The following is a 24487-nucleotide window of genomic DNA, read 5'->3' as shown; positions in this document are numbered from 1 at the left end:
ACCTGACAAAAACCCATGGGCGAGACCTATTGGCTTTGCCAATGCTTGTTGTGATTCTGCACACAACCACTTGTTACCCCGTTATGTTTCTGCCTCTCCGGTTCTGCACTTCAGGTACATTCTATCCCACACAAAACAATGAATTGCCCCTCCATGCACAATTCTGACTTCACAAACAACTGCTTACTTGGATGCCAAGGATACAGCCTGAAAGAAGCACGTCTGTTGACATTTCATTTTTTTTTTAAACCAGACTCCTTGAATTCAGCAGAGTCGACAATACGAACAATCTGGACACGATAAAAAAGTCAAGCCTCTTCAATACTTCAGGGGCCTGTTCAACAACAGTGGCCTATAAATAACCATCCACCGTTTCTGAGCTGTAATTGTGAGAGACCTAGGCCGGCTTTTCTTAACATCTTCACCACTGGTCCCGCTTCATTTTTGTCTTAAATATTATTACTTCCTTATTCCCGTCCTGATTTATTTACTGTTTATGCTTTTACCCTGAGGAATCCACAGGCAGCTAGTGTATCCACCAGAAAAGGCGTTACCGAAGGTAAGTAACTTGTTCTTCTGATGGATACAACTACCTGTGAATTCCTCACCTAAAGAATGGAGTCCCAAAGCAGTACCGCCCTCGGGGTGGGTGCCTGAATGGTCAAACCAAGAAATCCTGCAGCATTGAGCGTGCAAAATGGCCATCCCTCCTAACTTCAGAGTCCAAACAATAATGCTTGGCAAAAGTGTGGAGGGATGCCCAAGTTGCTGCTTTGCAGATGTCAACCACAGGAACACCTCTAGCCAAGGCTGATAAAGCAGCCTTAGCCCTCGTCGAATGGGCTCAGAGCCCCACAGGAGGTTCTTTCTTTGCTAAAGAATAACATAACTTGATGCAAAGAATGACCCACCTGGAAAGCGTTCTCTTGTGGACAGCTTTGCCTCTCCTCTCCCCCACGTAACCGACGGAGAGCTGATCGTCTTGTCTGAACTCCCTCGTCCTGTTGACGAAGAAGCTCAATGCTCTTCTTGGATCAAGTCGGTGAAGCCTCTCTTCCTCCTTGGATGGATGAGGTAGAGGATAGAAGGAAGAGAGAGTAATGGACTGTCCCAAATGAAAGGGTGAAACAACCTTCAGGAGGGAAGCCGCCTTGGTTCTTAACACCACTTTGTCCCTGTAAAACAAAGAATATGGGGGTTCTACATTAAGAGCCTGGAGCTCACTCACTCTTCTAGCTGATGTTATAGCCACCAGAAAAACAGTCTTCAAAACCAAAAATCTAAATGGACAAGAGTGCGTTGGTTCAAACGGTGAACCCATAAGAAAGGTCAATACTAAGTTAAGATCCCACTGTGGCATAACAAACGGAGTGGGCGGAAACTTATTAGTGAGACCCTTAATGAACCTCAATACAAGAGGTGACTTAAACAAAGAGGGTTGGTCTGGAAGGCACAGAAAAGCCGACAGAGCGGACAAATAACCCTTAACAGTGGCAACTGCACAACCCCTCTGTGCCAAGAATAAAGCAAACAGGATGTCAGATAAGTGGGCCCTCAAGGGATCAATTTGGTTCTTTCCACACCAACTCACAAATCTAGCCCACCTGCTTGCATAGATAGATTTGTTGGAGTGTCGCATAGCCGATAATATAACTTCCACCACCTCAGGCGGGAGAGAAAAGGAACTCAGATTGCCCCGTTCAATCTCCAGGCATGAAGGTGAAGGCTCTGGAGGTGGGAGTGTAGAACCTGCCCCTGCGACTGCGAGAGGAGGTCTGCCCTGTAAGGGAGACGGAGCGGAGCGCACAGAGAGAGTTGGTGAAGGTCTGAATACCTCACCCTTCTTGGCCAATCCGGGGCTATTAAGATGACTTGGGCCCGGTCTTGGCGGATCTTCCTCAGAACCCGAGGAATTAAGGGTATGGGAGGAAACGCGTAAAGCAACTGACCCTTCCAGGACATCTGAAACGCGTCCCCTAAAGCTCCTTGCATCGGATACTGGAGGCTGCAGAATGAAGGGCAGTGCGTGTTCTCCCGAGTGGCAAACAGATCTATCTGTGGATATCCCCACCTCTGGAAGATGTAAAGGACCAGATCTGGATAAAGACTCCACTCGTGATCGGTCGAGATTAGCCGACTGAGATCGTCCACACGCACGTTTAGAACTCCGGCCAAATGGTTTGCTACCAAGCAAATCCGATGGTCCTGAACCCAGGACCAGAGCCGAAGAGCTTCTCTGCAGAGAAGGTACAACCCCACTCCTCCCTGCTTGTTTATATACCACATTGCGGTAGTGTTGTCCATCAGGACCTGAGCCCACTGACCGCGAAGGGAAGGGAGGAAGGCCTTGAGAGCCAGAAGTATCGCCCGCAATTACAACAGATTGATGTGAAACCTCTGTTCCACTGGAGAGATTGATGTGAAACCTCTGTTCCACTGGAGACCAACGACCTTTGACCTCCAGGTCCCCCAGATGAGCTCCCCACCCTAGAGTGGAGGCATCCGTTATAACTGTGGCCACTGAGACTCCCTGTCTGCGGGAACTCCTGGAAAAGATCCCGGAGCAGAGCGAGAGAAACATGAAGCCTGCACAACCAAACTCTCCAGAGTCGGGTGCTTGGATAGAAACGCCGGATCACCTGGAGCCACTCAATACCTTCTTGCCACCGACCTGTTCACGGCAGTCGAAGTCACAGGCTTCTTCCACACCTCCCTAATAGGGTCCATAAGCACCTCATTGAATGGAAGAAGCAGCTCCGCCACAGCTGATGTTGGATGTAGCACCTCAGTAAGGATGTTGGTCTTGACATCAGCAGCTGGAAGAGGAAGGTCCAAAAAGTCTGCTGCCTTCCACACTACGGCATGAAAAGAGACAGCCTCCTCTGTATTCTCCCCTGGAGAAGCCAAGTCCCAGTCCGGGGAAGTGTCTAAACCACTCGCCGTCTCCATTCCTTGCAGGTCCCCTGACGGCTCAACAATCTCACCCTCCTCCAAGAGCTGCTAATCATACTCCTGCTCCTCTAGCGGCCTCAGAGCCAACCTTCTGGAGCGGAGCCTGGATTCGATCCCCGGCGTCGATAAGGCATCAGCCGACGCTGAAGACCTCGGACGGCGTCGATCTTCGGAGTCATCCGACGCGGATCCATCGGCGTCATAGGCTTCTTCAAGGTCGATTGGAGCTGTGGCAAACTCATTGGCGCCGGGGCGATGGACGTCGTCGGCATCACCGGTTTTCTAGGTGACGCCATAGGTACCGGCGCCGAACCAGCACTTCCTGAAGGAAGAAAGGGCATGAAGGGCGTCGGTCTAAAAGAAGCCAGAACACCCATGTCGAAGGCCAATGGACCTGACGGCCCTGCATGCACACCTCCCGGCGCCATTGTGGCGAAGATGTTAAACATTGCATTGAGGAATGCAGCTGGGTCCGTGCCCGGCGCCGGGAACGCAGGATAACTTTGTGGAGCCGGTGCTTGAGGCGAAGCCCGCGTCGGCTCAGGCATCTCCATCTGCGCCGGAGAAGCCCTCGGCTCCTGATGCGGATCAACCTCAAAAACCAACAGTGGAGACGTCAGTGAAGCTCGAGTCGTCGGAGGCGGAGGCGTAACAGTTGGGCTGACCTCCCAAGTCAGTCGACGTCGGATCGATGGCGACCTCGAATGGGAGCGTTCCTTGCTCGACCGGCGCCGTGATCCATGCCGGCGCCGAGAGTCTTGATGGCGCAGATGAGATCTCGTGGACTTAGAAGAAGATTCCCGGTGATGATGTTTCTCCTTCTTCTTCTTGGACCTTGCCAGGAACAACTTAGCCTCCCGCTCCTACAGGGCCTTTGGATTTATGCGTTGACATGAACCACATGCCTCGACTTCGTGGTCGGAACTGAGACACCACAAGCAATTTTCTTGTGGGTCCGTGACCGACATTCGGCCTCCGCACTCCCTACAGGGTTTAAAACCCGATTTCCTTAGCTGTGACATTGTTACACAGAAGTAAAACTGTAGCTCCCTGGTAGCCTCGAAGAAAAAACTGTTACTGGAAGGCACGGAAAAAAGGGAACTGACGTCTGCACGTCGACGAGGACCTCTTACTGCCTGGATGACATCATACGGCGTCACGTGGGAGTCGAGCAATTGTGATGCCATCGTCGACGTGCAGAGCTAGAAGAAAATTTCTGTTGAAAGCTGGCGCGTGGGGAAAATTCTTTAGGTGAGGAATCCAGAGGCAGTTGTATCCATCAGAAACACAGTTTAATTGGGTGAATCAATTTGGCTGGCAACCGTTTGACACAAGTTGTTGATGAATAGCAGTGCCTTATCACCTTTTTGAGGCTGTGCTTATAGTTTTTTTACTCGTTGAGAAAACAGCAATTTTAATTTTACATCTGCAGACTTGCTAACAAGGTCTGCCTTTATTTGTCTGTGTCATGTGGTGACAGGTGCTTCAGAGAAGGACAGGAGTTGTAAATGAAAACACTTTTCTCCTAATTCAGCTAGCTTCTTTGGAGTTGGTAGATTTGTCATAGCGGGTAGGACAAAAAGTGTGTTTGTCAAGGTGGTGCTTTTGTAGATAGTCCCTCTAAGAATACCCATTCACCTGGGTCAGAACTGTAATGCAAAACACAACCAGAGGGGAATTCACATTATGTAATAAAAAAATCCTTCAAATTCACATCCTAATTGACTATGTGTAATTCCAAGGAAGCTATGATGGTGGTATTGGCAGTGGTGTCCCAAAGGAGGAAATAATGTTCTCCCCCAAGACAACATCTTCAAATGTCTTGCAAGCAGATCAGTTGCCATCTACCTGTTTAAAACCAAGTCCCTTACATGGTAAGATGCTCTGGGACTGACTGAATCATTTGCCACTCATTGTAAGACTGGAACATGGAACCTATTTAATTCAGAAAGATAAGGGGCTGTTTTTAATGTGTTTAAATATTTCTTGACTACATATTTACAATTGTTTTATAAAATGTTTTTGTCAAATTTGCTTTAAAAACCAATTTTCACTCTTTTTTTCAAACATTTGAGAACCCCATCAAGCCCTCCTTTCGCCCATCCGGCTCACCTGCTTCACTTGTGCCTTAACACTCAACCCCAACTTATATGCCCCACCACTCTCAAACCTCACCAGCCACTACTGATGGCTGATCGGGAAAGCATAAAAAGGCAGAAAGGGTCAAAAGATAACCCTTAACTGTTGCCACAGCAAGGACTTGGTAGGCTAAGGACAGACAAAATAACAGGATGTCAGACAACTTTGAATTCAAGGGTTGGGTGTTACGGGGGGAAAGCCAGGCAACAAACTGCTGCCAGCGCCCTCTGTATTCCGTGTGAATGTATACATCTCTCCTGGCTGGCAAGATGACAACAGGCCACTTTTGGAGGGACAGCAAAAGCCATCAACTGTTGCTGCTCTGTCTCAACACATGGAGGTGCAGACTGTTCAGCCGCAGATGCAGAATCTGGGCCTGCGGCTGTGACAGGAGGTCCTCCAGAAGTGGCAGCTTCAGTGGAGGACAAGTGCTCATTGCCAGAAGTTCCAGGTACCACACTCTCCTTGCTCAGTCCGGAGCTACTAGGATGACATGGGCCCGGTCTTTCTTGAACTTTTTCAGAAATATGGGCAAAAAGTGTAAGGGCCTAAAAGCATACAGGACTGCCAAGCACCAGCTTGTAGGAAAGTAGCTTCTTTCTAGCATGATTACCCCCACTTTTGGCCTGTTTGTCGGAGTGTTTGACTGGGTCTATTGGGATCCTGCTAATCAGGACCCTACTAATTATGCTCTCTCCCTTAAAATATGGTTATTGCATACTGGTAATCCAGTATTTCACCTACAATTAGCATACTGGTGCCCCCTTACAAGTCCCTAGTATATGGAGCCTAGGTAACCAGGGTACTGGGGTTCCAGGGGATCCCCATGGGCTGCAGTATTTATTTCACCACCCATAGGGAGCCCATGCAAAGGCTTCTACAGGATTGCCATTGCAGCCTGTGTAAAAAGGTGCATGCACCCTTTCACTGCCATTTACACTGCACCAGATCACTTATAAGTCACTCCTATGGCAGACCTTCCAGCCATGAAGGCAAGGTGCAGAGTACCTGTGTGTGAGGGCACCCCTGCACTAGCAGAGGTCCCCCCAGGACCTCCGGGACCATTTCCCCTGACTTTGTGACTGCGGCGATGCCAGTTTACGCGTGCATTGGACATAGGTCACTATGTCCAGCTTCACAATGGTAACTCCGAATATGGCCATGTTTGTATCAAACATCTTGGAATCATACCCCAATGCTTTCCCAAGCAATGGTTGTGTGATTCCATGCACTCTGGAGGCTCCTTAGAGGACCCCCAGTACTGCCATTACAGCCTTCTGAGGTTTTCCAGGCAGCTCCAGCTGCTGCCACCTCACAGACAGGTTTCTGCCCTCCTGTTGCTAAAGCAGCTCGAGCCAAGGAAGGCAGAACAAAGGCACGCCCTCTCCCTGTGGAAATAGGTGTTACAGGCAGGGGAGGGGTAGCCTCCCAGAGCCTCCCGAAATGCTTTGAAGAGCACAGATGGTGCCCTCCTAGCATAATCCAGTCTACACTGGTTCAGGGACCCCCAGTCCCTGCTCTGGCGTGAAACTGGACAAAGGAAAGGAGAGTGACCACTCCCCTGTCCATCACCACCCCGGGGGTGGAGCTCAGAACTCCTCCAGAGGGTCCCTGGGTTTTGCCATCTTGGATCCCAAGTTGGCAGGGAACTCTGGGAGCATCTGAGTGGCCAGTGCCAGCAGGTGACGTCAGAGCCCTCCCCTGATAGGTGCTTACATGTGTAGCTGACCAATCCCCCTTTCAGGGCTATTTAGGGTCTCTCTCTTGGGTGGTTCTTCAGATCGTGATTGCAAGACCCCAGCAGGAATCCTCTGCATCCTTTACTTCACCTTCTTACCGAAGAAGCTGCATCTCTGACCCTTCAGGAACTCTACAAACTGCAACAAAGAAGCAAAGACGACTTCTGCAACATTGTATCTTCAGTTCCTGCCAGCAACTGCAACTGTTTCCAGGTCGTGCATCCTCCGAGGACTGCCTGTCTTCAGCCTGCACCAGAAGAACGAAAGTAATCTCCCTTGAAGTGAAGTGAAGGAGTCACTTCCCTGCTTCAGCAGGCACCCCTCTGCAGCGACGACAGGTGTAGTGGGTCCCCTATCCCGACGAAGTGCGTGGATCCAGCAACACGGGTGGTGGACTGAAGTGGGTCTGACGGTCCTGACGTCCAACTTTGGTGGAGGTAAGAGCTTGCCTCCCCACGAAAGACAGTATCCCCATGCACCACGTGTTTTGCAGTTGCCAAGGCTTGTTGGCATCCTTCCACGAAGTTCTTCATGCACCGTGCAGCTCGGGCCCCCAGCACTCTATCCTGCGACGCACAGCTTCCCGAGTAGTTCTCCGGCGGCATGAGATCCCTTTGTGTAGCGCTGTGTGGGCCTCCTTTTGCACCTTCTTTGTCCCCGTGCTGTGGGACTCCTGTGCATGCTGCCTGGTCTTCTGAGGGCTCTCAGAGTTGCTGAGAGCGCCTTCTGAATCCCCATCCTGTGTAGAGTCCACCAGGTCTCTCCTGGTCCCGGGCAGTGCCATTTTCCGCTAACCGGATGCTCTGCGTGTGCCAAGGCTTGTTGGCGGAATCCAGAGACGCAAACCAGACTGCATTCATCCAACCGGTGTGGGACATCTTCTGCACCAACCAGAAACCCATATCTGTCTTCTTGGGTGCAATACTGACTGTTGTTCCTCACCGGTGGTTCCTCTTTTGCAACACAAAAGGATGATGGACGGAGTGCTGAACAATGCAAAAACTCACCTCTTTTGCACCTTCATCCAGGTTAGCTCCAGTTCTCACTGGACTCTTCAGTGCTTCTTGAACTTGGTCTCCTTCTTCCAAAGGTCTTTAGGTCCAGAAATCCATTGTTGGTGTCTTGCAGTCTCTTCTGGTTCTTGCATAATCTTCTTTCTTGTGTTCTTGTGTTCTTGTGTGTTCTAGGAAAGTTACTGTGATTTACTCCTGCTTTCTTGGGCTCTGGGGTGGGTTATATTACTTACCTTTAGTGTTTTCTAATACTCCCAGTGCCATTCTACACACTACACTTGCCTAGGTGGGAAACCCACTTTCACATTCCACTTTCTTAGAATATGGTTTGTGTTCCTGTAGGAGGCTGGACTGGCTTGTAGTGAGTACCAAGGGGTACTTGCACCTTGCACCAGGACCAGTTATCCCTTATTAGTGTATAGGGTGTCTAGCAGCTTAGGCTGATAGATAATGGTAGCTTAGCAGAGCAGCTCAGGCTGAACTAGGAGACGTGTGAAGCTACTACAGTACCACTTAGTGTCATATGCACAATATCATAAGAAAACACAATACACAGTTATACTAAAAATAAAGGTACTTTATTTTTATGACAATATGCCAAAGTATCTCAGAGTGTACCCTCAGTGAGAGGATAGGAAATATACACAAGATATATATACACAATAGCAAAAATATGCAGTATAGTCTTAGAAAACAGTGCAAACAATGTATAGTTACAATAGGATGCAATGGGGAAACATAGGGATAGGGGCAACACAAACCATATACTCCAAAAGTGGAATGCGAACCACGAATGGACCCCAAACCTATGTGACCTTGTAGAGGGTCGCTGGGACTATTAGAAAATAGTGAGAGTTAGCAAAATAACCCTCCCCAAGACCCTGAAAAGTGAGTGCAAAGTGCACCAAAGTTCCCCTAAGGACAAAATAGTCGTGTTAGAGGGAGAATGCAAGGAAAACACAAATCAGCAATGCAACACCGATGGATTCCTGTCTGAAGGTACCTGTGGAACAAGGGGACCAAGTCCAAAAGTCACAAGCAGCTCGGAGATGGGCAGATGCCCAAGAAATGCCAGCGGTTGGTGCAAAGAAGCTCTTACTAGGCTGAAGAACTGTGAATACTGCAGGAACGACAAGGGCTAGAGACTTCCCCTTTGGAGGATGGATCCCCCACGCCTTGGAGAGTCGTGCAGAAGTGTTTTCCCGCCGGATGGACGCCAACAAGCCTTGCTACACGCAAATCGTGCGTTTGGCGTTTTTGGACGCTGCTGGGGCCCAGGAGGGACCAGAAGGTCGCAAATTGGACCTGCAGAGAGAGGGGACGTCGAGCAAGACAAAGAGCCCTCACTGAAGCAGGTAGCACCCGGAGAAGTGCCAGAAACAGGCACTACGAAGATGCGTGAAACGGTGTTCGCCGAAGTTGCACAAAGGAGTCCCACGTCGCCGGAGACCAACTTAGAAAGTCGTGCAATGCAGGTTAGAGTGCCGTGGACCCAGGCTTGGCTGTGCACACAGGATTTCCGCCGGAAGTCCACAGGGGCCGGAGAAGCTTGCAAAGTCGCGGTTCCCAGCAATGCAGCCCAGCGAGGTGAGGCAAGGACTTACCTCCACCAAACTTGGGCTGAAGGGTCACTGGACTGTGGGGGTCACTTGGACGGTGTCGCTGGATTCGAGGGACCTCGCTCGTCGTGCTGAGAGGAGACCCAAGGGACCGGTAATGCAGCTTTTTGGTGCCTGCGGTTGCAGGGGGAAGATTCCGTCGACCCACGGGAGATTTCTTCGGAGCTTCTGGTGCAGAGAGGAGGCAGACTACCCCCACAGCATGCACAAGCAGGAAAACAGTTGAGAAGGCGGCAGGATCAGCGTTACAGAGTTGCAGTAGTCGTCTTTGCTACTATGTTGCAGGTTTGCAGGCTTCCAGCGCGGTCAGCGGTCGATTCCTTATCAGAAGGTGAAGAGGGAGATGCAGAGGAACTCGGCTGAGCTCATGCATTCGTTATCTGAAGTTTCCCCAGAGACAGAGACCCTAAATAGCCAGAAAAGAGGGTTTGGCTACCTAGGAGAGAGGAAAGGCTACTAACACCTGAAGGAGCCTATCACAAGGAGTCTCTGACGTCACCTGGTGGCACTGGCCACTCAGAGCAGTCCAGTATGCCAGCAGCACCTCTGTTTCCAAGATGGCAGAGGTCTGGAGCACACTGGAGGAGCTCTGGACACCTCCCAGGGGAGGTGCAGGTCAGGGGAGTGGTCACTCCCCTTTCCTTTGTCCAGTTTCGCGCCAGAGCAGGGGCTAAGGGGTCCCTGAACCGGTGTAGACTGGCTTATGCAGAATTGGGCACATCTGTGCCCAACAAAGCATTTCCAGAGGCTGGGGGAGGCTACTCCTCCCCTGCCTTCACACCATTTTCCAAAGGGAGAGGGTGTCACACCCTCTCTCAGAGGAAGTTCTTTGTTCTGCCATCCTGGGCCAGGCCTGGCTGGACCCCAGGAGGGCAGCTGCCTGTCTGAGGGGTTGGCAGCAGCAGCAGCTGCAGAGAAACCCCAGGAAGGGCAGTCTGGCAGTACCAGGGTCTGTGCTACAGACCACTGGGATCATGGAATTGTACCAACAATGCCAGGATGGCATAGAGGGGGCAATTCCATGATCATAGACATGTTACATGGCCATATTCGGAGTTACCATGGTGAAGCTACATATAGGTAGTGACCTATATGTAGTGCACGCGTGTAATGGTGTCCCCGCACTCACAAAGTTCAGTGAATTGGCTCTGAACAATGTGGGGGCACCTTGGCTAGTGCCAGGGTGCCCTCACACTAAGTAACTTTGCACCTAACCTTTACCAGGTAAAGGTTAGACATATAGGTGACTTATAAGTTACTTAAGTGCAGTGTAAAATGGCTGTGAAATAACGTGGACGTTATTTCACTCAGGCTGCAGTGGCAGGCCTGTGTAAGAATTGTCAGAGCTCCCTATGGGTGGCAAAAGAAATGCTGCAGCCCATAGGGATCTCCTGGAACCCCAATACCCTGGGTACCTCAGTACCATATACTAGGGAATTATAAGGGTGTTCCAGTAAGCCAATGTAAATTGGTAAAAATGGTCACTAGCCTGTCAGTGACAATTTGGAAAGAAATGAGAGAGCATAACCACTGAGGTTGTGATTAGCAGAGCCTCAGTGAGACAGTTAGTCACTACACAGGTAACACATTCAGGCACACTTATGAGCACTGGGGCCCTGGGTTACCAGGGTCCCAGTGACACATCCAACTAAAACAACATATATACAGTGAAAAATGGGGGTAACATGCCTGGCAAGATGGTACTTTCCTACAGTTCCCCCTAGGCCCATTTCTACCTATTGTGATTTTCACTATTTGCACTGTTTTCTAACTGTTTTTACAGCTATTTCTGCATACTAGTGTATATAATTGATATATTACCTCCTAAGGGAGTATAGTCTCTATGGTATTTTTGGCATTTGTGTCACCAAAATAAAGTACCTTTATTTTTGTAACACTGACTATTTTCTTTAATGCGTGTGAGTACTGTGTGACTATAATGATATTGCATGAGCTTTGCATGTCTCCTAGTTAGTGTAGAAGGCTGACCTGGATTGTAGTGGGTACCTTGGGTACTTACACCTTATACCAGGTCCAGTTATCCCTTAATAGTGAAGTTGTAGTGTTCTAGCAGCTTAGGCTGATAGAGGTAGCTATACAGAGCAGCTTAGGCTGAACTAGAAGACATGCAAAACTCATGCAATACCACTTATAGTTACACAGTACTTATACACAAGTAAAGACAATACTCAGTGTTACCTAAAATAAAGGTAGTTTATTTGGGTGACACAGTACCAGAAATATTTTAAAGGCAATACTCCTTCTGGAGGTAAGTATTATACACAATATATACACTAGACACCAAAATAAGGTAAGTAATTAGACATAGGATAGTGCAAACAATGGGAAATGCTATAGAATGCAATGGGAGAAAATAGGTCTAGGGGGTAACTCAAACCATATATTAAGAAAGTGGAATTCCCCCCTAGACAAGTATAGGGTGTGCAGAATCGCTGGGAGAGTAAGAATACAGTAACGGTAAGTAAATTACCCCACCCCAGAACCCAGAAAAGCAGGAGTAAAGTACTGCAAGTTTCCTTGGGACACACTACACCTCGTGATTGCGATATTGCAGTAACCAACCAAGTCTGCAAACAACAACTGCTGGATTCCTGGACCTGAAGACCTGCAAAAGAAGAGGACCAAGTCCTGAAGTTAAAAGAAGTTCCAGGAAGGCCAGGAGTCCCTGCCAACCCAGAAGAGGGTGCAAAAGAAGAGTCCCCAGTTGGACGAAGACTGCAGGAATGCACCCTAGGAAGATGCCAGCAGGTTCCTGCATGATGCAAAAGATGTCCCACCACGTGAAGATGGATGCAGACGTGATTTTGTGTTGGAAGTCACCAACAAGCCGTGGTTACGACAAATGTGCATTTTGCATCAAAATGCCGCTGATTGGACCCAGGAGGGACCTGGGGCCTCAACTCTGTGTGGGGAGGAAGAGGGGGCTCTCAGCACTTTAGAGAGCCCTCAGGATGCCAGACAGCACCCACGGGAGTCCAAGGACACCGGCACAAAGGAGGTGCAAAATGCGATTGGTGCAGCACAACAAAGGAAGGTCCCACACTGCCTGAGAACAACTCAGCGAGTTGAGCGTCGCAGGATGGAGTGCTGGAGACCTGGGCCAGGCTGTACACGAAGGAATTTAGCAAATAGTGCACAGAGGCCTCAGGAGGTGAAGAAGATGCAGTACACATGGGTACTGTCGCTCTCAGGGAAGGCAAGGTCTTACCTCCACCAAATTGCATCAGCAGGACCTCAGGACAGTCTATGTCGATAGGGGCCACCCTCTGTGTCCTTAGGAGCATGCTCATCACTGTGAGAGGAGTCCAAGGGTACCGGTCGTCGTCTTAGAAGGTGCCTGCATGAGCAGGGGAGGGACTCCATCACCCCACTGGAGATTTCTTCGGTCCTCTTGGTGCAGGATGAAGATAGGGAGTCCTCAAAGCGTGCACACTGTGGAAACTGTTGCAGTTGCTGGCTGGAGCAGAAGTTGCAAAGGAAAAGTACCCCTTGTGGATACTTTGCTGCTGTTACAGCGGTTCCTGGAGCAGGCTGCGGTTGATCCGAGGTCAGAGGATGAAGTGGTAGTTGCAGAGGATTCCTGAAGGAAACTTGCAAGTAGAATCTGAAGAGAACCCACAGGAGAGACCCTAAATAGCCCTGAGAGGGGGATTGGCTACCTTATCAGGTAAGGACCCATCAGGAGGGGTCTCTGACGTAACCTGCTGGCACTGGCTACTCAGAGCCCTCCAGAGTGCCCCCATACCTTGCAAAGCAAGATGGCTGAAGTCTGGGACACACTGGAGGAGCTCTGGGCACCACCCCTAGGGGGGTGATGGACAGGGGAGTGGTCACTCCCCTTTCCTTTGTCCAGTTTCGTGCCAGAGCAGGGGACAAGGGGTCCCTGAACCGGTGAAGACTGGCTTATACAAGGAGGGCACCATCTGTGCCCTTCAAAGCATTTCCAGAGGTTGGGGGAGGCTACCCCTCCCCAGCCTGTAACACCTATTTCGAAAGCGAGAGGGTGTAACACCCTGCTTTCAGAGGAAATGCTTTGTTCTGCATTCCTGGGACTGAGCTGCTCAGACCCCAGGAGGGCAGAACCCTGTCTGTGAGGTGGCAGCAGCTGTAGCTGCAGTGCAAGCCTCAGAGAGCTGGTTTGGCAGTACTGGGGGACCATCGTGGAGCCCCTAGGATGCATGGAATTGGCTCCCCAATACCAAATATGGAATGCTGGGACAATTCCATGATCTTAGCCATGTTACATGGCCGTATTCAGAGTTACCATTGTGAAGCTACATATAGGTATTGACCTATATGTAGTGCACACGTGTAATGGCGTCCCCGCACTCACAAAGTCCCGGGAAATGGCCCTGAGCTATGTGGGGGCACCTTTGCTAGTGCAAGGGTGCCCTCACACTTAGTAACTTTGCACCTAACCTTCAGCAAGTGAAGGTTAGACATATAGGTGACTTATAAGTTACTTAAGTGCATTGAAAATGTTTGTGAAATAACGTGCGTTATTTCACACAGACTGCAATGGCAGGCCTGTGGAAGGGTTTGTCTGAGCTCCCTATGGGTGGCAAAAGAAATGCTGCAGCCCATAAGGATCTTCTGGAACCCCAATGCCCTGGGTGCCTAGGTACCATATTCTAGGGACTCAAAAGGGGGGTCCAGTGTGCTAATTGAAATTGGTAAATGAAGTCACTAGCCTACAGAGACAAATTTAAAAGCAGAGAGAGCATAAGCACTGAGGTTCTGATTAGCAGAGCCTCAGTGACACAGTCAAGCACTAGACAGACACACACATTAGGCCATAAACTGTGAGCACTGGGGTCCTGCCCAGCAGGATCCCAGTGAGACAGGCAAAAACATACTGATATTCAGGTAAAAATGGGGGTAACATGCCAAGGAAGATGGCACTTTCCTACAGTTAAGCTTTGGCTGCTCATCCACACTACCTCTAGAGAGCCTGGCTTCTAGACACTGTCTACATTTCACTAATAAGGGATAACTGGACCTGGTATAAAGTGTAGGTACCTTAGGTACCCACTGCAAACCAGGCCAGCCTCTTACACAGCTGAAATGGAAGGTGTGTCTGAGAGAGTATTGTCTTGGGAACTCCAGTGCACATAAGCGTAGACATTGCAGTGCAGAACAGTTTAAGCCAGGGTTCTCAACACTGCTGGAAGATGCCACTTCTGAGTGTAACTGCCATTCATGGTCCGTGGCAACGGGGATGGAAGGGTTTGCTACCGATCCAACTGCAGTCATGTAGCCACCACTACAGGTCTTTTGCAGTCTCTTTCGACACCTGCATAGACTTTGACAGATCTCCTTGGTGCTGAGCCAACTGAGACTTCAGATTCAACTGTAGAGTCTGCATGTGCCACATGGTTGAACTCTGACTGGGGTCCTTGGGGTTTCATGGAGATCAAAGGTGCTTCAGAGGGAAAAGTTTAGTCTTGAAAAGTTGAAGCAGGGTCTATTTTTAAATCTTCTATTTGCGGGAATGGGGAGCACCGGCTTCAGCCTCAGAATGGGCTTAGAGTCCGATGATGTTGGCGGACTAGGCTCTTTGCAGTGCAGACTGCACGATTTCTCCCTGGAACAACGGGATGGGAATGAGTCCTGATTTGACTTTCTTTGCTTGTGGTGCAACCTGTCTTGCATCGTTGCCGTGGACTTACTCAATAATAGTGACTTGAAGCAGGACTTGAACCTGGAGCTTAAGTGAAAAGCAACTTGGAATGGATTGACTGTATGGAATGACCGGTACCCTCTCCTCCACTCCGTAATAGCCTTTGGTTGCATTAGCGAGCATTGTCAGATAAATATGAACTGTGTCCACCAATAGGTACCATAGACAGACATTTTGTAGATCTGTGACTGACATCTCCTTCGGCAAGTTGTGGTATGGCTTGAAGACTGTGTTTTTGGAAGAAATATTTCCCTCGCACACTGTCTTTGAAAATCCAATTTTGGCCTTGGTGAAAACTGACAAATTTGGGAACTGAGCCGATGGTGCCAATATATACCTACATGCTGTCACCTCCGGAGACAGTATGGTTGTTGCAGAGTCAGATGACTCCCCTGCCTACACACAGCAGAGGTTATTTTGAAAAGTCCAGATCAAGTCTAGCGCCTGGGGATATTCACAAAGTGAGGTATCTACAGTTAGAAGTTTTTCTGAGAAGTATTAGTATTATTTTGCTCAGGAGTGATTTTTTTAATACCAACTTTTTTTAATTGGGTTATACTTCTAATCAATGTGTAGTGAAACCAGTACTGATAACGCCTTGGCAAGTTGGCAAAACACAGATTACATTGGCAATAACTTATTAAATGCAAACCCTAAACCACAGGCAACTTTCTGAAGACTCAGCCACTTCAATCTTCTCGTTTAAGATGGTCACATGTTGACAAGGTGGACAACTTATAGGAATGTAAGTCACAGGTGCGACAGGCTCTAATATGACCAACATAAAATCACCACTGCAACACTTTTGTGGGCTAATACAAAATGTTAGACATGCCTCACAAGCAATGGATAAAGAGGGCTGACCCCCAAACCCTCTGTCTGTATTTGCTTGTGTTAATGAAATGCGCTCTCACAAATAACTGAAGCTCCATATAGCCAGGTTTTACATTTTAGTACATCTAAATCAATGTGGTACTGCATGGGAATATGACACTATTCAAATGCAGAGTTTTTTTTTATTCTGTGCTTAAGGGTCGAGGAATACATGTATTTATTGAGGGGTTATGCTCAGTTATCCTTCTGCTACTTCACAGTACTAAATGCACCAAATAGTGTTACACTGAGTACAAGACGTCCACAAATGCCCACCTAGGAAGTTTCATCATTGCATTCCATGGTCAAAGTGCTTAATACAGTGCGGTATAAGAGAGGCTACACATAGAGGGTAATTTTCCAATTCTTTTTGAAGACATGCAGGTCAGACAGTATGTGAAGGTAAGGGCTCTGGAGCATTCAGGGGCAGTTGCCTTGTTAGATGTGCATCGATGTTAGTTCTGCCTGAATATGGCTTGGAAGTTACTGGATCCGAGGCTCTGATCCTTGCAGAGCTTCAACAACCATTCTGTTCCGTTGCACTCACAGGCTTTGTCCATGGTACTGAGTTTTTAACTTTGCTTCCCACCTCCACTGGTGGACCATGGAGTGATATCCAAGTATGTGTAACACCGTCATTTCTGCTCAGATGTATTCATAGTTTAGCCTCTTGGTTTTTTAAAGTTACCAAACGTCATTGTTGTGGGAGCCTGTAGAGACAGATATTGCAGTGAATTGTACAGTGCTTCTGATTGTTTTATGATTTGATTTGGAAGCCTGGAACAATATCCAGGCACGCCATAAATGGGAAGTTAGTGTAACTGGATAAAAATGTAGCTGCAGAGTGAAGGAAATGACATGATCACGTATCATAGAACGATGCATGATCCTATTTGTTTATCCACCATTAATACCTCAATTGTAACCCCACTGAGCTGCATGCAATTCGAATATTCAAATATTCCAAAAACCATAAGAAACCGCGCATGATCCAAAATACCATCCACCTCCCGAATCAACAGAATGGTGCCCCAAAAATCAATGGTTGGGGCAAGTATCACACACCATAGGAGGAATTCCATTCAGTGTGCAGACGACATATGCCTGCCAATGTTCAACTGGAATAAAGTAACAATCTGTACCACTGTCTCTAAAAAAAAGTCACCTAGCAGTAAACTACAGCATTAAATTCTGCCAAAAAACTACACTACAAGAAGTTTGAGACCAGGATCACACTTGATACTTCAGTCCCAACACACAAAATCAAGCATGAACATACCCCCAACCACATTCAAAGGAATATAATGCTCTACTTTTTAATCACAGTACTTCTTATCTATTTTCTAAAACAAAGTAGAAGCCCCATGTTATACAGCAACGGTGGCAGAATACAGACATCTGAATGTTTTCCAACTCACAACTGCACACCTAATATAAAAACCAAAACATTCTGCCAAAAAGGGGGCATTGCGAAGTGAACAGCAGTCTTCCACTTCATCAGTCAAATAGCTGGAAGCAGTTGTTGGCACACAAGTGTAAGTGCTACGGCTTGGTGTGACACAGACACCACTGAGCGGAGGATGTCTTCACTGCACAACTCTTTCTTGAGGTCACTGGACACCACACTTCCTAACGTTTCCCTTAAACTAGGTCAAGACGAATAAATCAACCAACATGTATAATAAGCGCCAGGATTCAAGGAAAATATACTCAAATTCAAAAGACAGTGAATACGAACTCAAGAATGCATGGGTGTACATAGTCATGTACAATTTATAGCCCGAACCAAGGCAGTCTACCTCGCAGAGGACATGGACGATTCAAGAGAGTCAAGGCTCGAACTGTGCAGAAGTGCAGACATCTTCCCTTCCCTGCAGAGGTCCCAGGAGCAAGGGCCCTTCCCTACCTTGCAAACAACCCAACTATTAGGTACTACTGAGCTTGCTCCCAATAGAGTAGACTTCTGGAAATGGGTCACCTCCTGACTATTGTGCATGACAGGAAATATCTACCCATTCCTCTTACCAAGCTTCCATTTTGTATCCTCGACGGAAAGGGCATTTTTCATACTCGATACAGAGGACTGGTTCACGACAGAGAAAAGCCAGATACCCATTCACTCGTGTGTGATATGCAGAAACATTTTACAGCTGCAACTCTCCCTTTCTCCATCTAATTTACAGCCAGAGCCTCTGAAAGATCCATACACATTATAGGGGAAGGCGTATGAGCAAAAACTTAACTCCCACTTCGTTTCTGACCGGCGCATCAAACACTATGCCATATCCATTATAAGTTTTCAAAAAGGCAAATTTATTCTTAAAAGGCAAGGAGGCAACAATAGAAAATCAGCCCTTCAGCTAAAAATATAGTAAAAAGTAAGCATGCACAAAAACTGTAGTTGAAAATTCTGGGAACTGCATGTGCATCACAGGAGCCTCCATTTAACTAAAAGGATAATTTTATGTTTTTTTTAATCAGGATTGGAAATTTATTTGGTAAACAGTGGCTGGTGGCTTAGTGGACTACTGCATCCACTCTAGAAACCTGTATTTGACTTAATGGTCCTCAAGCGCTCAGCGCTGACTGAATGCATTCAATACAGCAGAAATTATGCCAAAGAAATCTTCACCATCGGAAAGCATTTTATCTAACTGGACTCCAGTTCCACAAATATCACCCTATCCTAGAACCTCTGTACACTACTCTCCCACTATTTCAGCCACAAGATCAACAACATCTACAACAATTTCGATACACAGCCAGACTCATCCACTATTGTGCCCGATGAGACAAACCACCCGGGCACCGTCATTACCTCCAGGCCCATCATCAACATGGCAGAAACTGCAGCAACCATGTGATTCATTCACTCATGAGCTCCTTCGGAACCGTGCCAACGTTTTATTGTCACCAATGGACTAGACCCCTGTGACAAGTAAGTAAAAATGGTTACGCAAGTAGGCAAAATGTTTGTTTATGGCTTTTTTTCTTTTTGTTCTTCTCTACTTGTTCTGTATGTCTTTAGGATGTTTCCTTCTTTTCCTTCTTCCCCGTTCCTCATATATCTTCTCTTTTTGTTTCAGGTGGAGGTACTCCAAAGCTCCACACCAGGAGAGGGAGAGAAAAATAAGAAGCCCTTTTTAGCAGGTAAGTATAAGGGAATTCTGGTTTCTATTTCTTCTCTTTCAGACTATTTATTTTTCTCTTATGCTTTCCTTCGACCTTCTCTGTGCCCCTTCTCTATCTGTGATTAGTGCCTTGGTTAATTCCTAGTTTTACTTCTTTCACTTTCTGTTCTGTTAGTATTATTGCTCTGATTAATCAGTGTTCTTTTTGGCTTTTCTCCTTTCTAGTATAAAGTTTCTTGTCAAAACAGTGCACCACCCGTTTTCCCGTCACCCCATGCTTTTATCCGTTATTTATTTTTAGTGTGCTGAAAGGTACAGGTCTCTGAGGTGCAAAAACAGTCCTCCCCGCTTCCGTGATCCTCTTTTCCCTCCCTTTCCCCGGTTTGGTTCACATACCTGGTTCGGCAACGCTCCTCCTGGAACGTGGCTGGCTTCTGCGTATGTCGCTCTCCCTCTCAGTCATCTCGGGACGGTTTCTTTGTTGGGGTTCTGCGGCGTCCGTTTTCTGGTCGCTTCTCCTTGGGTGCGTCGTCCCGCGTCTCCTCCTGCTCCACTATACTTCCCTGGATTCCTCCGTCCTCCTCTGTGTCCTCCTCCTTGTCATCTCCCCCTGCCCCCGGCGTCTTCCGGGTATTTTAGTCTCCTGCTCTGGTGTCCTGAGACCGTTGTGACGTAGGGGTCATAATTCCCCTGTGGCACCATGAGTAGGGCCACCGCAGTATGGGAGGTCCATTCCTGTCCCTCATGCCCTGTCACAACCCATCTGCACACCCCTGACACAGATATTCAAAAACTCCATCAGCACAGCCACCTTCCAGACGCTTTGAAACACACCACTATCCTCCTCTTCTGAAGAAACACTCAGGAGAGTCTATGATGCTCTACCTTTCTAAAATCCTGAAGAAAGTAATCAACAAATAAGTGGCCAACCACTTAAACGACAACCCCCTCCTTGATGCCACCAAATCTGGATTCAGGCCCAACCACAGCACCAAGACTGCCCTCATTGCAGCCATAGATTGTATCTGACTGATGACAGACAGAGAGGATACTGCAGCTCTCACCCTACTCGACCTATCTGCCCCCTTCAATACCACCCCATCATCAGTCAATGCTTCCACAAAGCCAGCATGAGAGGGCCCGCTCTCTGCTGGATCTAGTTCTTCCTCACCAGCTGCACACAGTCAATCAGCCTGGCTCCCCTACACCTCAGCCACCATCAACTTCACCTGCGGAGTACCCAAAAGATCATCTCTCAGCTCCATGCTATTCAACGCCTACAAGCCACTGCTTGACAACCTCATCCGATCCTATGGAATCAACACCATCTTCTATGTTGATGAAACACAGCTCGACCTTTCTCTCGACGACTAAACATTCAACACCCAGATCAGCTTCACCTTATGTATGATCAAGGCCCCCAGCAAGGAGAAGACCAACTGTCTGAATCTCAGAACAGAAGTGGTACTTTTTGGCAAGAACATTTACCTATAGAACTCTACCTAGTGGCCAGACAATCTCGGATCAACACCCTGCCTGGCAATTTAAGCCAAGAACCTGGGCATAGTGGTGGGTAGCCAACTATTGTGACTAGCCAAGACTATGCGGTCACCTCCTCCTTTTGCAACACCCTAAAGATTTTCAAAAAAATCTTCAGTCTTCTTGGCTCCCAATCAACACATGCAGAAATGTAACTGAAGCCCTCCACACCAGCAAACTGGGCCAAGGCAACACAGTCTATGTTGGCATCACCACCTAACTAACAAGAAGACTTCAGGTTGTACAGAATGCAGCAGCCAGGCTCACATTCAGGCTCCTACCTCTCACACACATTTCTTCACACCTCAAGGAGGTCCACTGGCTCCCCGTCCACAAACATGCATTCTTCAAGCTTTTCATTCACACATGCAAATCCTAAAACGATCTAGGTGTCTCTTACCTTAACAGCTGCATAAATTCCCACACCTCAACCAGAAACACAGGACTGATTCCTGAGCTCCCACACATTCCCCGCATTCGCAGAGCAGACGGCTATATCTTCTGTGACCTCGTGTCCAAGGCCTAGAATGACCACCCCTGCACATAAGAACAGCTTCCTCAGTCAATGAACGTGTCTCTTTACCTAGACCTCAGACACAGCCAGCACAGTCCCGTTCTATCCAGCACCTGGTTAGCCTCCCGGGTGGGGCGTGAGCTCTACAAATAGTTATATAATAAAATGGTCACAGGTTCAGAACCAGGCGGGTCCACTTAGCCTTTCATCTTTCCAGCTAGATAGAATAAATACCATTAATTGGGTAACAAATATTTATTATTTAGCACCAACGTTGCTTGTGTACTGTGATTTTTCTAGGGAGAGTATTTCTGGTAGAAGTCAAATGCAGTACATTTCAGCACTAAAAGGTGTGGCAGAGCCCAATACCAAACACACTAGCTGTTCTATGATTACTGGATGGGAAACAGCAATGTGTGTAATTGGCTCTCAGTAAAGAAAGGATCACATTTAAAAACAGATGCACGATGGACAAGGTCTCTAGGGGTACACTACTACTCATATCATAGCTCATGTTGAACTTACATTATGCTAAGTGGTAACAAGGCACCATGTTGGCCAACATAAAACTCCAAAATGAATAAATATTCAGGCTTGTAGAGGGCGAAGATTCTATCAAAGTCTCCCAGATATACTTTTTTTTAATTCCGAATTCGGTGTTCAAAAAACAGTACAATCATATAGTGGAACACCAATCAACAGCGATCACTTATCTTTAATTACTTAAGAACCAGCACTCTTGAGGAACAGTAAGAGGGTAACAGAGACCCTTTGGGAAATGACGCCCCAGAGACAACTGACTCTAGTGGAGCAGGAGATACAGGTGCATGGTACTCTCACAACGAGAGTCAGTGGGCTAGAAAGCAGATAGAAGGGCATGGAATCAATGGACCTGAGTACAGAAACAGTCCCTACCAAGCAGAAGTAGCACAGTAATCAAGTAATCCAGGTGAGAGTGTAGGACTCTGTTGGGTAAATCCATAAAATAGTTCTTGCGCACTCCCATCAGGAGAACTCTGACTCTACAAACCACTCTACCCATGCTTACAAAGGCCAGGAAGTTACATCTCCCTGCGCCACAGAGACCCACCATTCGTAAACCCACACTGCTTGCAATAGCCAGTCCAAAAGAACCTAAAATGTCAAGAGGCAAGGGGTGTGCGTTATACAAAAACTGTATAACAACATAACATAGAACAATAGTGGTGAGCCAGACATCAAACAGAAAGTAAGGTTGGTTGATAAGCGCGGCTGCAGTCTTACTGGTCGGGTGCATTTGGTGGAGGGCCATGCTGACTGTCATTGCACACGGTAGCTCGCAATGGACAAAAGGTCACTCATATGTTCATTCTTTTCGTCTGCGAAATCCCACCAAATAGAAAAGTTCCACTTTCTGGCATGCTCCACCAGCAGAATGCAGGAGGTCACGGCATGAAAGGCATTGTTGCTCCTGGTGAACTTAAATAGCTTAGTCATAGAACCACAAACGATACAAAATAGGACAGGACATTTGTAATGCCTGCGTCTAGCGAGGGGGTCTGAGTTCCTAAGGCTGTCTTTTCATGGTATATATGACAGTCTCACTGGCACCTCTTACTGATCTGCTGTGAACTACTACGAATGCCCCTGCTTTGCCAAACAATAAACGCACTTAAGTATCTCGTGATTCATTTACATTCTGTCCACAGACTCATCACGCGGTGAATACAAAAATGCATATTAGCGAATAATGTTCCATATAACATACCTTTCGTACAGCAGAAAGAGGACATCTGCGTTTACAGAAATATGCCGTCCATTAACTCAATGAACGGGGGCCGCTACGCAGACGTGAGCACTCGAGGAAAAGACTAATCTGCCCTCACTTCACATCAAGTTAACACTCAACGGGCCCACTGCAGCATGAATACATCTGCGAGTGAGAGGTCACTTCTGAACACAAGCCATGAGATGACGTGTGTGGTTAAGATTCTCTCTATCGGGACAACAACAAGTGCAAAGACGAAGAAGGACGTGAGTTCTGGAGTCCAGTAGTTTTAATACGTACACACGAAAACACCGGCACAGATCAGACAAGTTCAGGCTCAAACAGGTTTTTAGGTCACATCGTCAGCAAGTGGCGCATTCTTTCGGCCTGCTCACCTGGGTCTGTGCGCTGGAGAAAGGCCAGGAGGGTACAAGGGCGCCTTGGCTGCCAGCAGCCGTAGACTCCACATCACCAGGACCAGGTACTCGACACGAGCGCATCCGACTGCCTACCTGGCAGGGAGGAGGGAGAACGCGAAGCCTTCCTATTGGGAGAGGAGCAGCTTACCTGGAGCACTCCATTTGTTTTAGGTAAGGAGGGGGTGAGGAGGAGGGGCGGGGACGCGCCTCTTCCTCCCAGCTAGAGAAGTGACTCGACAATCGGGAACCAACATTTAGGCTAGCACACAAAAAAAAAATCGGAAGCTTGTTTTTCCACACACAAACGTGACCTCTGCGCCTCGGGACTTCGTCTGAAATGTCACCAAACGAGGCAGTCACTAGAGGTGCAGCTATTTGGGAGCAGCCGGGCTTCGAGGACGGATTCCCAGGCTGACTAATTAAAGGCTGCGAGCAAGTCTGATGCAAGGGGACACACGCACAGCGCAGGAAGCGACTTGCGCCACAGGTCCTCAGCTTACACCGCGGCTCCACACTGGGACTTTATCATCGTGGTGCTGGAGCTGCGCGTTCCCAAGACACCCCGCAACCGCCGTGGAAGAGCCCCGGGGAAACACTGAACGAATGTTTAACGAAGCACACAGCAAGACCCCGAGCTCCCACACACAAGCCTCGCCCCCTTCAACTGGAAATATAGAAGCGACGGCACTCCCTATGTAGAGTGCCTGTTTGCTCCTGATAAGTGCCGGTACTCTCCCATTAAATATATCACAGAGGTGCTGAGAAGTGCAGGTACTCTCCTATTAAATATATCACAGCGGTGCTGAGAAGGGCAGGTACTCTCCCATTAAATATATCACAGAGGTGCTGAGAAGTGCAGGTACTCTCCCATTAAATATATCACAGAGGTGCTGTGAAGTGCAGGTACTCTTCTATTAAATATATTACAGTAGCATTGAGAAGTGCAGGTACTCTTCTATTAAATATATTACAGCAGTGCTGAGAAGTGCAGGTTCTCTCCCATTAAATATATCACAAAGGTGCTGAGAAGTGCAGGTACTCTCCTAGTGAATATATCACAGCGGTGCTGAGAAGTGCAGGTACTCTCCCATTAAATATATC

The 24487-nt window shown here is 47.9% G+C and overlaps 1 protein-coding gene across 3 annotated transcripts in view; it reads right to left on the bottom strand.

Moving 5' to 3' along the window:
* The window catches only part of GRAMD1C (GRAM domain containing 1C), a 1284216-nt gene extending 1260642 nt beyond the window's left edge, over positions 1 to 23574 (bottom strand). For 2 of the 3 annotated variants that reach the window (XM_069202670.1, XM_069202671.1), the window contains exon 1: positions 23363 to 23574. The gene's annotated coding sequence lies outside the window, so the exon portion shown is untranslated. The remainder of the gene's footprint in view (positions 1 to 23362) is intronic. The other variant, XM_069202672.1, reaches the window with a different exon arrangement.
* Positions 23575 to 24487: the final 913 nt, after the last annotated feature.

This window comes from Pleurodeles waltl, chromosome 8 (genome assembly GCF_031143425.1).
Source record: "Pleurodeles waltl isolate 20211129_DDA chromosome 8, aPleWal1.hap1.20221129, whole genome shotgun sequence".
Taxonomy (NCBI): domain Eukaryota; kingdom Metazoa; phylum Chordata; class Amphibia; order Caudata; family Salamandridae; genus Pleurodeles; species Pleurodeles waltl.
Note: the sequence above shows the minus strand (reverse complement) of the source record. Positions and strands in the feature narration are given on the sequence as shown.